The following is a 15,258-nucleotide window of genomic DNA, read 5'->3' as shown; positions in this document are numbered from 1 at the left end:
TTTGAATCACTTTTTCTGTTTATTACCAGTTCAGTTTTTCCACTATCATTTCTGTATCCAACCCTTTACATTATTAGGATACAAGTGAACCCTTGTATTCTGTATTACTGTATTGTTTGTGTGTCTTAGGTACGTACATGTATGCACTATTTTCAGTAGAAATTCATATATTTTGTAATTGATAAGCTCTTCAGAGTATCCATTCGCTCCTATGAAAAGCAACATGATACTAGGTAAAAATGGATGGTTGAGCAAAGTATTTATTAGCCTCTGCTCTTTCCTAAAATCTCTGCTAAAATCATAGTGACTGGGGAAAGAAAACAACATATCCAACAAGGATAAGGAATATCGAAGAGAAGATAACAAGAACAACATTTTGGAGACTGGAAAGCAGATGGAGAAGTAGCCAAATCCTAAACCAGCCAGTGGAAACATGAGAACAGCCCAGTTTGCCTTGTTAACATTTTGGGATATAGTCTTTAAGACTTTTTTCTGTGCACCTTTCTTATTTAACAATACATTGATATTGTATCTGCATCATTTTAATGACTGTAAATATTTCATTCTATGGATGTATTATACATTTAAAAAATTAACCAATTCCCTATTGTTTGGATATTTAGGTTTTCAGATTGTTCATTATTTTAAACAATCCCTTAAGGAAAATCCTAAGCCTAATATTAAAATAAATTCCTAAAAGTGGAATTAAAAGTGGGTTAAAGATTTTCTAGGGGCTTCCCTGGTGGCACAGTGGTTAAGAATCTGCCTGCCAATGCAGGGGACACGGGTTAGAGCCCTGGTCCAGGAAGATCCCACATGCTGTGGAGCAACTAAGCCCGTGCGCCACAACTACTGAGCCTGCATGCTGCAACTACTGAAGCCCGCACGCCTGGAGCCTGTGCTCTGCAACAAGAGAAGCCACTGCAATGAGAAGCCCCGTGCCCCGCAACGAAGGGTGGCCCCCGCTCGCCACAATTAGAGAAAGCCTGTGCACAGCAATGAAGACCCAATGCAGCCACAAAAAAAAAATTTTCTAAAGGTTGTTGATAAAAATTATGCTATTGTCTTCCAGATAGATGTACCAAGTTATACTTCTACCATTAACATATAAGAATACTTCCACTGTTAGCATATTATATAGATAATATTTTTAAAATCTGAGAGCCCCATAGTTAAAAATTTACATGTGTGTAGCCATGTAGGATTTATTAGAAACAATGGTAGAAGGCCCCTGCTTAACTGACTTTATTAGTTTTGGACATAATCCAAATGAAAGTCAAAAATAGTGCCCTGTTGGTGGTCTCTAAATACCATTTTCTTCAAAAAAACCAGACTTCCTTGGGTAACTGGGTAATTCCAGGTATACAGAAAGATATGTGTAAGTAGAGCCTAGGAAACACTGTCATACCAGAACGCAAGGAAGCTATTAGAGATCTGTCAAAAAAGATTCAGGAGGCCTCTTGAAGAAGTTTCCACTGGCCAAAGCTGTTTTACTCTGTGAGTTAACAATGATAGTTTACAAAATCCTAGTTACTTTTGGAATATGCTCTTAAAGAAATATTCCAGCTAATAAAGAGGAGTGATACAATATCACCATTTTACCTGACAATGATTAATGGACCCAGACAACAAGCAGCAGTGGCTGCTAACCCCAAAGAGAGCAGTCCAATAATTTGTGCCTCCTAATGGAGACACGCGCGCCACTTCTGAAGCAGTCCTGCCAAAAGTCCGATCTGATCCTGGTCAAGCCTCCGGGTCTGACCACCTCTGTACTAGAAACACAGGAAATAAAGGGACACGTTAAATGATACCACAAAGGCTTCAATCAGCAAAACCCAGACTGGAAAACTACAGGACAAATGACCCTGTTTCTTCAACAACTGACTTGCAAGGAAAAAAGAAAAAGATGGATTAAGAGAGACTTGAGATTCATCTGCCAATACAACCTATGGATTTATTTGGATCCTGATATAAATAAACAATGAAAAATGAGGAAATAGGAAAACTAACTGGATATATGATGATTTTAAGGATTTTTGCAATTATCTTTAGGTGTGATAATGGTATCATGGTTACATTTTTAAAAGGAGCCCTTTTAGAGACGCATGCTGAAGACCTAAAAGTGAAATGCTACTGTGTTTAGGTTTGCTTAAAAAAAAAGTTGCAGGGCTTCCCTGGTGGCGCAGTGGTTGAGAATCCACCTGCTAATGCAGGCGACAAGGGTTCGAGCCCTGGTCCAGGAAGATCCCACATGCCGCGGAGCAACTAAGCTCGTGCACCACAACTGCTGAGCCTGCGCTCTAGAGCCCGCAAGCCGCAACTACTGAAGCCCATGTGCCCGGAGTCCATGCTCTGCAACAAGAGAAGCCACCGCAATGAGAAGGCCGTGCACCGCAAGGAAGAGTTAACCTCTGCTCACCGCAACTAGAGAAAGCCCGGGTGCAGCAACGAAGACCCAATGCAGCCAAAAATTTAAAAAATAAAATAAATAAATAAAGGCTATACAGCCGATATTTAAAAAAAAAAAATTGCAAGCTGCAGTTGGGTAGGGTATGGGAGTAAAGCTGAAAACGAGACTGACTGTGAGTTGGTAATGTTGAAGCTGGGTGACGGCCCCTTGGGGACTCATTATACTGTTTTCTCTACCTGTGCTTGTATTCAACATTTTCTTTAAAAATTTTTAAAAATGTGAATTAAGTTCATATAGACGCTCATTCATTACTGTTTTTAGCAACAATTCCTGATAATGGCCTATATTCCTAATGGGTTTTTTTTTAGTGATTTTAGTGGAATTATACTTGAACCAGTCAAGCAAACATAGTTAATTATATTCTGCTCCAGTTACAATGAGTGATTAATTGATTTCAACTGCTAGGGTGAATGCTTGAAGCTATCAGTCATTCAGCAATAATGTCAAGCAGGCCATTAGATCCCTCCTTGCTCACTAGTTTTTGTGGGGCTTAATAGCTAGTTAAAGAAAATATTTATTTCCTGTTCAAACATGTCAGGGAGTATGATCAGATGATCCACGTTTAACCTGTGTGTCCTATATTAGAATAAGTGTTAAGTAGCTCAGTACAGTAAACTAGATTCTACTCTTTCTTTTTAAAATGATAATGATCCCTGGAGTTGGAAATGTATCTTTAAAAAGATATCTTGGAATTGTTTGTTCTCAATGTAAAGAAAGTAGAATAATTTGATCTAGTGTAGATTGTCTTATATAAAATGTGTTTCCATTGTGTGAGTTTTAGACATCATTTTGAAAAGTGAAGCCTATTTGGTAATACTGAACTAATTAGACAATTTTATTCTTCATTCTCGATGTATATTTTATATTTTTCCCCTGCCTTTTGGACAGTTAACCTCTGTATTTCTGAACCAAAAAGGCCAGTTTTTATAAAGTGTCAATATATTATGATTAATTTTTCATTACTTTGGTTTTGTGATTGTAGTTAGTTTTTATTTTTTGCAAGTCCCTATTAGTAGAACTTCTGATTAACTTAATTGACCTGTTAACCATTTTTTTTCCCTTCTCCCTTGAAATCTTTTCAGAACATGTTTGGAATTCTTTGCTCATGTGGTATGCACGTGCTGATTTCTGTGGACTGGTTGCCTCAGTTATTCATTGGACAGATCTGTGTTCAGCGCCTGGTTGCACCAGCACCTCTGCTGGATGATAGGAATACAGTAGTGAACTTACAGTGTCCCTGCCCTTGTGAAGCTTATGGCTGGGAGGTGAGGTAGATACTAATCCAATAATCATGTGAAGACATGTCAATAACAACCATGGTAAGTGCTATGAGGGGGAGGCCTTGGTGGTCCAAGAGCTGATCATGCAGGGATGGGATTGAGGAAGGAGGTGGGACCTAGTCAGGAAAGATAGGGAATGTGTCCCCAAGAAAGTGATGCTTGAGCCCAAATCTGAAGGATGAAGAGAGCTTAAATAGGTCAAATAGGGCTTTTATTAATAGTGAATGGTTATATATTGGGCCCTGATAACTAGTTTTTCTTTGGGGAGAGGTAATATTTTTTGCTCTTGATTTCATTATATGTGAACCCAGCCATTCATATTCCTTTGTGTATTTTTTTTAGTGATTTTTCATTTTTTGCATAACATATTCATTTACTGAAGAGCTGGCTTGTACTTTGGCAGATGTCTTACTTGGTTATTGTTCTTAAGAATATCGGCAAAAGTTTGAGAGTTATGAAAGGCCCTTGGCTTTTCAGACCTTGACGTCTGTGTCATGACTATGATAAACTCAGAATCAGGACATCTAACTTCGTACCATGCTGAGTGAGGTGTCCCTCTGATTTGCTGCTCTCTGGCATTTTGTACATTCTCTGTCATAGCACATACCACGCTGCAGTGTAATCCTGCCTCATCCAAGCCAAGCTCTTGAAAGGATCATCTATTCTCAGTGGCTACTTCATTTCCCATTTGCTTATCAACCTGCTGCATTTTGTCCTCAGCCCCCCAGGGACTGTAATCCAAGCTCTCAGGGAGCTCATAATCTAGTGGAAAGAAAAAACCCAACCATCATAATGCAGAGGGATTTGTGCTGTAAACTATATAAATACAGTGTAGCTAGAAACTCAGAGGCGATGCATATGTGAGCCAAGATGACTTTCCAAAAGATATATGCTTGAGCTGAGTTTTGAAGTTTTGGTAAAAGTTTGTTCTAACTAGTGCCAAACTTACTGTCACTTTCAGAAATGATTTAACTGCAGGGCAGTTCCTTGACTGTTTCATGGTCTGCTGTACTTCCATGCCAGTGGGTATGCTTTTCCCTCTGCTTGGATTGGCTCTTCCCTCTTGGTTCTTCCACAGGGCTGAATTTTATTGATCTCCATTTCCTTTAACTTGGCTATAGTAAGTGTTCAATAAACATTTGTATTTTAGTAAAGGGTGTGTGCTTTGCAAAATAGGCAATGAAGCTAATTTCACAAAATAATGCACAAAAGTTAGTCTCATCACAACCTTACCAACACTCATACTTGTAACTTTTAACATCTCTGATTCTAAATCCCCTGGCAGCACAACCTCCTCCTCTCACCCCCAGAGAGAAATTTCCTTTCAAAATCTAAAAAGCAATTATACTCCAATAAAGATGTTTAAAAAAAAAACCACAAAAAACCCACAGTATCTGTGAAGAGCGATAAAGCAAAGCACAATAAAATGAAAAAAAAACTAATATGCATTTGTATTTATAGAATATAAAATATACCCACCATGTTTTGCACAAATGGGAAAAGCACAGCTTAGCTTTGGAGTGTATAAGCAACAAATTATATATAACTCCTGGCAGAAGAAATGGATTAAGAAAGCTCAAATTAGAAATTAAATGGGGAGGTCCTAGCTTCTTTGTGTGTGTGGATAAGTGTTTGTTTTCTTTAGCTAAATAATCTATGATATTTTTTATTTGACTATTTCAAAATAAAAGGTAGAAGTTAAACAATTTGTAGATGGTATTCTCCTGCAGCAAAAGTCCAGATCAACGTTTTTCTGTAAATTTTTCCCACAAAATTCTAGTTCCATAGGTTTTAAAATAACTATTCAGAAAAAAAAAAAAAGTTGGGAGGGGATATGGATTCCAGGGTCAAATGAAAATGCTGAGTAAAAGTCAAATGGGTTTTTGTTTATTTTTATTGATTAAAAAAAAAAAAAAAAACGAGGTTCTTCTAAGAGCATCTGATATACTAACACTGATTTTGGTCTCTAGAAGGGTCTTATCATAATATAGAGTGCTCCCCAACTAGGAAATTGTCCTGCTCTTCCTCCCTACCCGCCCCGCCCCCCCACCCCCCGCAAGAGTCTGGGTTCTGTAGAAACATTGTGTATTGCTGCTTAGATGGTGGGTACGTTTGTAGGATCCCCAGCCAGGGACAGGTTCTCCTTACCTAAGGAATTCTTAGGAGGCTTGGAGTTTCATGTCTGTTAAAACACTTGTCAGAGGTCAGGCCATCAGCCTACTCTTTCAGCCTTACAAGCATCCCTGCTTTTTGTGGCACTCACTAAAACAGTGGCCTTGGAGTGTGGTTACCGACTTTGTTCATCTTGTACTCCATACTTAAAAATCTTGAGTACACACTCGTAATATGGAAATATTTATTTATAAATAATGCAAATGTGTTATACTGTTATTATGTTTTAAAATAAGCAAAAATTAAAAGGGATGAGTTAAAAATTAATGGAAACTACAGTATTTCCTCCCACATTCCATTGGGTCTTTTTGCACACACCTTGGTGTGTACACAACCCACTTTGTAAACCTCTGGCTTTAGAGATAGAATCTACATATCTTCCAAATCAAGTAGCTTTCACCCACTTCACATTCCTGGGTTAAGTATTTTTTCCAGTGGGACACTGTAGCTGCTGAAGAATGCAGGCCACTCCTAGGTACTTACTTCTAAAGACCTCCAAGATACAGTAAGTGGAAAAAGCAAGTATTAATAAATATGTGTGGCCTTATTTGTTGTGTGTGAAATTTTTGAAGTTTGTAAAAATATATAATTTATGTACAGAAAATCTCTAGATTGATACTTTAAAAACTGTTAAATTATTTCTGAGCACTGGAATTAAGGGTCTTGGGAGAGGAAGAGGATTTTTTTACTTTTTATCCTTCTGTATATTAATTTTTTATGAAAAATTCTCTTTATAATAAGTTTAAAAATTACTACATGTAGTGTGATGTCAAATATGGCACAACACATTGTCATTGTTGAAGTTGGGTGATGGGAACATTGGGCTTCCTTGCTACATTTCTACTTTTATGTATATTTGAATATTACTATAAATAATAATTTTAAATTAAAGAAAAATAAATGCATTGCACAAGGAATCTATAGAAATACACCACATAGTAACTGATTATCCTGGGAGTGGGAGAGGGAGAGTTGAGGAGTAGAACTTCAGGTGGTACCTTCCCCCCATATGTTCTGTGTTCCATGAGTGTTTATTGCTTTTAATGGGCAAACACTTAATTGAACACACACACACATGCAAACTGCAAAGCCCCAAGTGCAAAGAGTTTCATGTGTAGACAGGAGTATAAAATACGTGTTTGACTTGCCAGATACTAGTTAGTTTCTAAGGGAATATATAAAATGAATGCATAAGCCACATAGGGCTCAGCTGTATCATAATAAGATCATGAGGCTTGTTTTATAATAGGATTCTTGAGCTTGATATATAATAAACAAAGGTGAAACTCCAAGGCATGGCTAAACAGGTCTGCACTGTCCCAGCTGCATCAGGGAGAGCACAGCTAGTAGTCTGCCGTTAATGATTTGCACTGTGAGCTAGTTACCAGGTTCTGTAATATGAAAGACAGTGTCTTAAAGTAGAGTACCTAATTATAGCTCTCACATGGGGTCCAAGGGAATTAATATGTAAAGGACGTGTTCTGTTGCCAACTTCAATGCTAAGCTGCATTCAGACATATAGAATCTATAAGGAGGAAAATGATGGTTCGTTAACTGTGACCTTGTTAAAGTTAGTTAAGCTCTAGGTCTCTCATCTGTGAAACAAAGATAGTAATATTAGCCACCTCAGGGGACTGTGATGAGGATTAAATGAGAATGTAAGGCACCTTGCATATGGTGAGCACTCAAATGCCAACTATTCTTGTTTTCATGTGAAAAACTGCTTATTGAGCTGAGAGCATTTAGCTTGTGAGCAGGTATTCCCCGATTTTAAGTATCCTCTCCTCAAACAGCCATGTGGTTAGGGATGATTGGTCTTTTGTCAACCCCATCATCACCCTTGCAAGTTTAGGAATGGGCATGTAACCCAATCTGGCCAGTAGAATATGAGGGGATTTTGACTTTTCTTTCTCTGGGTGTTGTCAAATCTTAGTGTGCTGCCTGAGACTGCAGCGTCCAACTTGCTGTCAGCCTGACGATGAAGCCAACATCAAAGATGGCAGAGCAGAGAGAGAAAAAACAAAAAAACCTTCACCTTAATGACATTGAAGAGCTGCCGAATCAAGCTTGCCTGAAGCCCACCCTACCTTGGGACTTCCTTTTTTGTGAGATTAAAAAAAAAAAAAAGTTTTTTACTTAAGCCAGCTTGAGTTAGCTTCTAAAAACATCATAATGAGTAGAAGCTGCACCAGAGAATATTTGTGGTAGGAGTGGTGGCATTTATTCAGTCATATTTATTGAGCACTTCGGAATGCAAAAATAAACAAGAAGCGAGGAAGTTCTGAGACATGACAAACGAGGAATAGGAGGTTCTGGAAAGATTAGCAGCTTGGACACATCGTGTATTTTTTCTACTTGCAATTTAACCCACCTGCCTCTCCTGAGAAAAGCAGCTGTTGGGAGGCAGACAATGCCTGGAATGTTGGTGAGGCTTCAGCGTCCTGACAGAGGACCAGGGGGAAGGTCCCTATGAGTGTACCTGGTCCCCCTGGTTCCTGAGGAGCTGAGCACATGGGCTGAGTTGCCTCCAATCCTGAGTTGAAGAGGTGAAAAGCCTGGGAAGGGCGTCCTCCTAGTGCCTCACCAGAGGACTGGCAACCCATGTGCTGCTAAGCTTTGGCCAGGGGAGGCTGAGACCACTGTTGCTTCCACTGCTTTGGGAATGCTGCCACTTAAGATACCCCAATACATGGGACAGCGCCCCAGTGAGCAAACAAAGGAAAAGAAGCTTCCTAATGGGGCCCAGCAGCCAGGGAGAAGAATTACAAGTAGAACCCTCAGTACAGAAATAGCTGTTGGCATAGATAACTTGAACCAAAAGAATAAGGAAACTTAAGGAGATTTAAGTGCAACACATACACACACACACACACACACACACACACACACACTGATTTTCTGAGACCAAAATAGATTCTGATGTAAAAATTTCAAGAGTTGAACTGAAGGAGAAAGTGGTCATGGTTGATGTCTGAATTAGTATCCTGGAAGATAAGAGAAAGAGACACCTCAAAGCACAGTGCAAAACCACAGAGAGATATAAATCAGGAGAGGGATAGAAATCGAGAAGGGGATAGAGAACACAATAGAAGAGGCAATCAGTAAGATAAGAAAAGTTTCTTAGCTGAAGAGAGATTTGCATCCCACAGAGTTCCAGGAAAGACTGATGATAAAAAAGACTTCTAGGCATATTATATCTCTCAGCTACAAGAAAAGAGAAAAATCTTACAAGTTTCCCCAGAAAAGAACAGTTACTTCTAAAGAAGAAAGAATCATCCTATCATTGGACTGCTTATTTACAACACTGTACGCTACAATATAGAAAACTGCCGACCAACGAGAGAAAAGAACTGTATGGAAATTGACCTAGGCAGACCTCCTGCACTTTCAGTTCACTCAGTCTTGCAAAATAACCCAAGAATATTACCAGTTTCTTTTACTTAGTGACCAAACAAACTCAGAGTCAAAGTCTCCATAAGCATGGGGAAGGGCCAGGAGAATACAAAATCTTAGGAGAATGGTAAAAGGGACCATCCCCCAAATCAGAGTATATTACCAGCACCTGAATACACAAAGCCCAGAGAAGCTCATCCCTCTGACTGTTGAGTGCGTCTGGGCTCTCCACTCTGTAAGTCTATTCTTTTCCTGAATTGATGACATCACCATCTGCCTTGACAACTCCTGTAAAAAGTCTGGAACTAAAAATAATAAGTGAATCTCAGCAAATCTGGGCATCAGGGGTGGGTGGAAAGGAGGGAAATGTTCCGAAAGTCTCATCTGTGGAGTGGCTGTGGAACTGGTGGGGGAAGCGAATGTATGCTAAAGTTTGGAGTGGAAATGGTGGAAGAATAGAGTGTTTTGGTGGGAGAAATATAGATCTGGTTTTCAAAAAATGGTAAAGAAATAGTTATCTGGTCATGAGCAACAGGAAAGCGAAACTAACAGGAAATATAATGAAAATCCACAAGAGAAGTCATGTTAACAAGATGGAAAGGGGAAATAATAACAACTTGATCAATCTGCAAAAATAAATACAATTAAAAGTAAGAAATAATAAGCAGTATAGGCCAATGACTAAATTAAATAAGTTAGTGGGAGGAGTCCAATTATAACCCTTAATGTGGAGGGGCTGGATTTTCCCACTAAAAGTCAGAGACACTTAGATTGAGCTGGAAATATAAATAAACCAGCTATACAACATCTAGAAGAAAAATATCTAAAACAAAATTTTAAATAAAAAAGTATAAAGAAAATAAAGGGATGGACAAAGATACCAAGCAAATATAATAAAAAAGAAAATAGAAATAGCAAAGTTAATAGTAGACAAGGAGGAATTTAAAATTTAAAAGTGTCTGGAGTAGCCTACTTATAAATTAAGGAATAGTTCTTGGATAACTTTTAGAGCAAAGAGGAAAATAGAGCTAAAACTGTAAACTGTCTAGAAAGCAGTAAAAAAGGGCATGCTTTCTATCAAAATCTGTACTGAGAGGAAAATTTATAAACATACACACCATTATCATTAAAGAAGAATATCTAAAAATAAAGGTACTTGTTTTTCTATGCAGCAAGTTCTTTGAAAAGAACAAAATTAAGCAAAAGAAAATATGAAGAAGGATTTAACATAAACAGAACTGGGACTATTGAGAGGCAAGTGATCTGCCCAGGGCACAAAATTCAAGAAGACAAGGTCATGCAAGTGCCAACCCTGGCCTCCTGGGCACCTCACTCGTAAAAGAGAGCTCACTCTCAGGGTCGCACAAGTGAGGGCTGGCACTTGCATCTCTGGCCTCCTCGGGTTTTGTGATGGAGGTGCCTTGCTTGCCTCACTCTAGACCTGGTCTTGACTATAAAAGTAAAAGCTTCCGGGCCTCCCTGGTGGCGCAGTGGTTGAGAGTCCGCCTGCCGATGCAGGGGATACGGGTTCGTGCCCCGGTCTGGGAGGATCCCATATGCCGCGGAGCGGCTGGGCCCGTGAGCCGTGGCCGCTGGGCCTGCGCGTCCGGAGCCTGTGCTCCGCAACGGGAGAGGCCACAACAGTGAGAGGCCCGCATACCACAAAAAGAAAAAAAAAAAAAAAGTAAAAGCTTCCTTCTCAGGGAGAAAAAAAGCATTGTCCTGTCTCCATTCCTCCCTCCCTTCCTTCCTTCCTTCCTTCCCTCCTTCTTTCCTCTTTTTTTCTCTCTTTCTCTAAACTCATAATAACCCAGGTGTAATTTCTGCTTGTTATCGTGATCTTTTAATTTTACTAATTTTATTCCAGCCTAGAAGACAGTAGAGTCAGAAAAGATCTCACAGAAATAACTTATTATATTCCATTAAATGTTTCCTTTTAGAAACTCTTTTTATTTTTTAAAGTGCATTAGATTCCTTACCTTACTTTATATTCCTAAATCAATGGGCCTATTTTATGGGCCTACACATATCTCATTGTATGTCATTGTTAGTAAATACAAAATAGTAATAAGACTCATTGTACCTCTTATTCCATTTAGAATTTGAGAGTATAAGGTAGAAAACGAACACATGGGCTGCTCAAAGAGCATCAGCCATGCTATGAATGAATGCCCCAGTCCCCCAGGAATTGTAAGAACATAGAATTATTCCAAATGTACTTCCTAAAAATATAGTGTTTAAAGATACTCTTAAGCAGAGTATGTCTAGAAACTGGGAGAAATATTACCATTCTCCAACATAGTTTCTCCTGACAGGTAACTAAACTTTTTCACTTTATAAGCTATTGGCTCCACCCGCCTCAAGCGCCTTTGGTGGATTGTGTCTACTCATAATGTTGGACACAGCACTACATAGCATTCCTGTGGCTTAATCTTATTTCCCATGAAAAATGTGTGTGCTTGCTTAGTTACCTCAGGTAGAATAATTAAAATTTCAATTTAGTTTGGGATTTTTCCTGTGCTTTAATGTTATGCCTTCATTTACTCATTATCATGAGTAACTTTGTACCTCTCTTGCTTGAAGGTATTTCACAAAAATAATTTAAATAAATGTTATATGCAATAAACAAGTAAAAGCTGAAAACCTAAGAATACTATATGTAAAAGCACAATGACCAGATGGTTTCACAGCTGAATTTTTCTCTAATTAAAAAAATTATAAAGATCATCACTATATTATCTAAACTATTCAAGGCCATAGATGAAAGCTATAGAATATCAAAGGATGAAAATGATAGCACCAAAAAAAGTGTACATCAGTTTCAGTTATGAAAATAAAGGCAAAATTCTAATTAAATTTTAGCAAGTAAAATCCAGTAATGTTATAAAAAAATACATTATAACCAAGGAGGGTTTATTCCAAGGATGCAAGTGTGAGTCAGTATCAGGAAATCTATCAGCATAATTAATTTTATGGATAAGCTAAAGAAGAAAATTCATATATTACTAAGGCATTTTTTAAATTTCAGCAGCCATTTCCAATAAAAATAGTAGAAAACCACTTAAATACAATAAGGTTTACTTGCCAAAACTATATACATATAAAAATATATATATGTATGTACTACAGGCAAAACATCAAAACTTTTAATTAATATCGAGGATGAAACAGCAGTATCTACTATCAGCATTCTTAGTTAACATTGTCTTAGAGTTTCTAGAACGGTCCCTGTGCATGCTACAGTTTGAGAAGCAATGCTCTAGATGACACATGGTCACCCCCAACTCTAACTTATTTGGCATGAGTATAGCTCTCTAGAAAATCCTTTTTGTGATAGACCTAATTTGAAAAGCCAAATTTTAGTCAAGGAACACAAAGGCTTTTAATGAACTGACTGAGAAAGATGCCAAATCAGGACGAGAGGAGGCTAGAGGGTGGGAAGGGATAAGGCTGTCCTTGAGGGGGGGAAGGAAGTCAACTGCTACAGCAACGTGGCTGTGTTTTCAAACGGAATGAGGAAGCAGTGAACGCTATCTTGAACAGATACTGTAGTTGGAGCTTATAATTGGCAAGAGAAGACATACTTGTAAAAAGATGACTGTCACTTGTAACGTCAACACATATTTACAGAACGCCAACTCTGCCACGGTGGGCTGAGTGCTTAGGATAAAGCAGTGAACATCTAGAAGCTCCCCGACTTCACAGAGCTTCACATCCAGCGTGGGAGACAGACATTAAATAAACAGTCGCACAAATTGCCAGGACCAGGGTGAAGTGGCTGAGGCACTTGCCTTGGGTGTACAATTTAAGGTGGCTCCACAAACTCAGCTATCAATTAAATAATATTTTAATGCAATATTTTTAAAAATCAAAATTAATGCAAAAATCTGTGATGAATAAAATATCAATATTTTATATAAAGACAGGATCACTGATTTTTTGTTTTGCTCCAATACGGCTCCACATGGCATGGCCACAAATAATTTTTCCAGAAGAATGAAAAGATGTTAAGAGTATGTATAGGAACTTCCCTGGTGGTCCAGTGGTTAAGACTCCACGCTCCCAATGCAGGGGGCCCCGTTTCGATCCCTGGTCAGGGAACTAGATTCCACATGCTGCAACTAAGAGCCCGCATGCCGCAACTAAGACCCGAGGCAGCCAAATAAATAAAATATTAAAAAAAAAAAAGAAACCCCTTTAAAAAAAAAAAAAAGGAAGAGTATGTATAGCTGGGACGGTGGTGGTGGGGTGGATAATCTTTGTTAAATTATCCCTGAAGCCGTAACACCTAAACTGGGACTGGAAGCATGGGAAGAAGGTGGGAGAAGAGGAGAGGGTGAAGGCTGAGATGCAGGAGAGAGCTTTGCACCTTTCAGGGAATTGAAAGAGGGCCCACTTGTCTAAACCCATGGCTCTCAAACTTAGCGCACATTAGAATCACCTGGAAAGCATTTTAAGTCTCGCGTTACCCAGGCTTTACCCAGACCAAGTCAATAAAAATCTCTCGGGGTGGGGCTAAGACCTGGGTAGTTTTGAAAGCTTCTGAGGCAGTTCTAACGTGCAGGCTGGGTTACAATGACGTAGTGAATGAGGGCGATGAAACTGGAGGGAAAAGTGAGAGCATGATGGAAGGCCTTGGAAGCCAGGGTAATTATTTTGGACTTTTTTCCAAAGGCCATTAGGCCAAAGGTCATTTGAAGGGCTTTAAGTATGAAAATGGTATGTGTCTTTTTTTTTTTTTTTTTGCGGTTCGCGGGCCTCTCACTGTTGCGGCCTCTCCCGTTGCGGAGCACAGGCTCCGGACGCGCAGGCCCAGCGGCCATGGCTCACGGGCCCAGCCGCTCTGCAGTATGTGGGATCTTCCCGGAGGGGGGCACGAACCCGTGTCCCCTGCATCGGCAGGCGGACTTTCAACCACTGCGCCACCAGGGGAGCCCGGTATGTGTCTTTAAGAAAAAAAAATTTTTTTTTAAAGATCACCCGGGCTGCTGTGATAAAAATGGATTGAAAGAGGTTTGGGCACAGCAGCAAGAAGTGGAAAGTCGTCACAAACATCCAGGTAAGAGAGAGTGTTGGCTTGGGCTGGGATGATGGCAGTGGAGGTGGAGAGATATACACACAATTAAGAAGCATGGGTAAAACGCACAGGATTTGGTGATTGTTCAGTTGTGAAGGACCAAAGGGGAGGAGACATTATGGATGGTCCCCCCCGGTGTCTGGTATCAGCAACTAGTGGGGTAATGATGACATTCACTGAGCTACAGAACAGGCAGCATGGGGAGAAGTAGGTTTCGGGGGGCAGGGAGGACATGATGGGCTCAGTTCTGAACCTTTTGAGCTTGTAAGACAGCAAAGGGAGAAGTGTTGAGAGTGGGCAATTGCACATATGGGAGTGCCTGCCGCTCAGGGGGGACCCCACAGTGCAGCTCTAAGGTGAGAGGGGTTGGCCTGTACGGGTCATAAATGAAGCCACAGGAGTGGAGAGATGGCGTAAAGAGAGAGAAGTGAGCAGAGAAGGAGGTCTAGATCCTGAGGAGTGCCAACCTTGACAGGTTGAGTAGAGGGCAAGGAGCAGAGAGGAGACAGACAGGTAGCAGGAAAGTCAGCAGCGCACCAGTAACTGAGGGCCCGTTGAGAGCATCATTTACGTTACAGCTGGGCGTTCAGGGGAGCGAGAGATCCCTGTGAGCTGGGCTGACCTAGGAAACAACTGGTGAAGTAACTGGGTCTGGATGGATAAATAAGATTCAGTTAAGCAGGGAAGCGGACATTCTGGAGGAAAGAGAAAGAGGAAGGAGGTGTAAGAAAAGGGAGAGATGGCAAGTCTTGGGGAGGGGGACATTCCTCCTCTACTCTTGAGTTCTTGTGGGTGGATTAATAATAAAGTCGACACAAGACTGATTTAACAGGAGAAAAAAAAACAAATTTAATTCATGCAAACGG

The sequence above is a fragment of the Mesoplodon bidens genome (assembly GCF_964165515.1).
Source record: "Mesoplodon bidens genome assembly, chromosome: 3".
NCBI lineage: Eukaryota > Metazoa > Chordata > Mammalia > Artiodactyla > Ziphiidae > Mesoplodon > Mesoplodon bidens.
Note: the sequence above shows the minus strand (reverse complement) of the source record.